At 34.9% G+C, this 2,125-nt stretch overlaps 1 non-coding gene across 1 annotated transcript; it reads right to left on the reverse strand.

Annotated features, from left to right (window-relative positions):
* Positions 1 to 1,593: 1,593 nt before the first annotated feature.
* On the reverse strand, positions 1,594 to 1,700 carry LOC149493786 (small nucleolar RNA R71). The gene has a single exon (XR_016322780.1). It is a non-coding gene; the product is annotated as a small nucleolar RNA R71 (small nucleolar RNA).
* Between the last annotated feature and the right edge of the window lie 425 nt (positions 1,701 to 2,125).

The following is a 2,125-nucleotide window of genomic DNA, read 5'->3' on the forward strand; positions in this document are numbered from 1 at the left end:
TAGTAGGGGATCTCATTTTTTTGTGCAACACTTTACATAATTCTCTTCTTCTCAAAGATTTCAAGCTTCAAATAATTGTGCTAAGATTCAAGGAAGCCATCAATATAGTTGTGATACAGTTTTTATTCTAAACTCTTCATCTTGTTTCTTTCTTTATTATTGTCTTTAAATATAATGAATGATTCAAGTATGATTGAGCTTAATTTAATTACTATGTCTAGCTAAACTTTTATACTAGGGATTTGATGTAATTTAATTCGATTCCAGCTTATAATATTAGATTTATTTTTCTTTGTTCTTGTTATAACTTATTATTGTGCTTAAGGCTTCCAGGCAGAAAAAATTCCCCTGGATTGAATTATTTCAATAATCACATTCGGGAGAAGGGTTATTGATATGAACAAGGTAATAATTTACTTGAGAATAATAATTTGATGTGGAAACTATATGGTTTGACTCAAGGGGGGCTTTCATAAGTTAATAAAGTATTAAGTTGTGAATTCATAAAACAACCATAAAACCTAATGATCTGATTCATGTTTAATTTTACTATTAAGATAGGTGATTAAATTGGATTAGAATAGCTAACAATAAATCGGGAGAGCTTGTTGGTAACCTTAGGGTTGTTTTCTCCTACTTGAACAATTAAACTTGATCAATGAACTAATAGAATAAGCTGGATAGAATTAAATGAAATCAAATTCCCTAGTAGCTTAATCCCCTGATTTCTTTTCACCTAAATTTTGTGTTTGATCTCTTTTACTTTGAATTTTATTTACTTTACAGCGAATCTCCTTTATCGTCGTCTAAATAATAATAGGTTAACATAATTTTGGTAATTGATAAACAATCCCTGTGGATACGATACTTTCTTACTCTATACTACTTGTTGCGATTTCGTACACTTGCGAAAAACGCTGTCAAGTTTTTGGCGCCGTTGCCGGGGATTGGCATATCAATATCAATACGAATTACCCTGTTGTTAATTTAGACACTCTTTTTATTTTTACTTAATTTTCTCCTACGAATTATTCCAGGTGTTTTATGCAAAGAAGATTGAGAAGGACTGAACCTCTAATCTTTGATCCGGAAATTGAGCGAACTTGTCGTAGGCACAACGCTGCAAGAAAAGCAAGAGAAATAAAATTCGAACAACAAGCAGACATGGCCAACGAAAACGAAAACAGAAACGAAAACGTAGTTGGACCACCACTTCAACATCCGATCCGTACCTTAAGGGATTATACAACACCTAATCTGAATGGGACAACCTCAAGTATTACAAGACCTAGGGTAGAAGCCAATAACTTTGAAATTAAACCTGCAATTATCCAAATGCTCTCTACCTCGATCCAATATGGAGGTTTGCCTAGTGAAGATCCTAATGCTCACATCACCAATTTTTTGGAAATTTGTGACACATTCAAACAAAATGGTGTTTCTGAAGATGCAATCAAGTTGAGGCTTTTTCCTTTTACTCTTAGGGATAAAGCTAGATCATGGTTACAATCGTGTCCCGCTGGAAGTTTTACCACATGGGATGAATTAGCTCAAAAATTCCTAGCTAAATTCTTCCCATCCTCAAAAACCACCAAGCTGCGTAATGAGATAATGACATTTGCTCATCATGATCAAGAGAGCTTGTACGAAGCTTGGGAAAGATTCAAGGACTTGCTAAGGAAGTGCCCGCATCACAGTTTGCCCAAGTGGCTACAGGTACAAACTTTTTATAATGCATTATCTCCTAATATCAAAATTACTCTAGATGCAGCTGCAGGTGGATCCTTTGAAAAGAAAGGTATTGATGAAGCATATGAGTTGATAGAGGAGATGGCAAGCAACAGCCACTACCAAAACAATACCGAAAGGAGAAGAACCGCAGGAGTCTATGAAATAGACGCCATTACAGCACTCAATGCCAAGGTAGATAACATGGTAAGGAAATTGGACATGTTAACCACTAATCCTGTGAATTCGATTATGCAAGTGTGTGATAGGTGCAATGGACAACATGGAATTGGGGAATGTGTCATGGACTCTTTAAATCCACAAACTTTGGAACAAGTGAACTATGTGATGAATCAAGGAAGAAAGAATTACCCTTATTCAAATTCATATGACAACA

This window comes from Jatropha curcas, chromosome 9 (assembly GCF_041381405.1).
Source record: "Jatropha curcas cultivar XTBG-Jc1 chromosome 9, XTBG_Jcur_1.0, whole genome shotgun sequence".
In the NCBI taxonomy this organism is placed as follows: Eukaryota; Viridiplantae; Streptophyta; class Magnoliopsida; order Malpighiales; family Euphorbiaceae; genus Jatropha; species Jatropha curcas.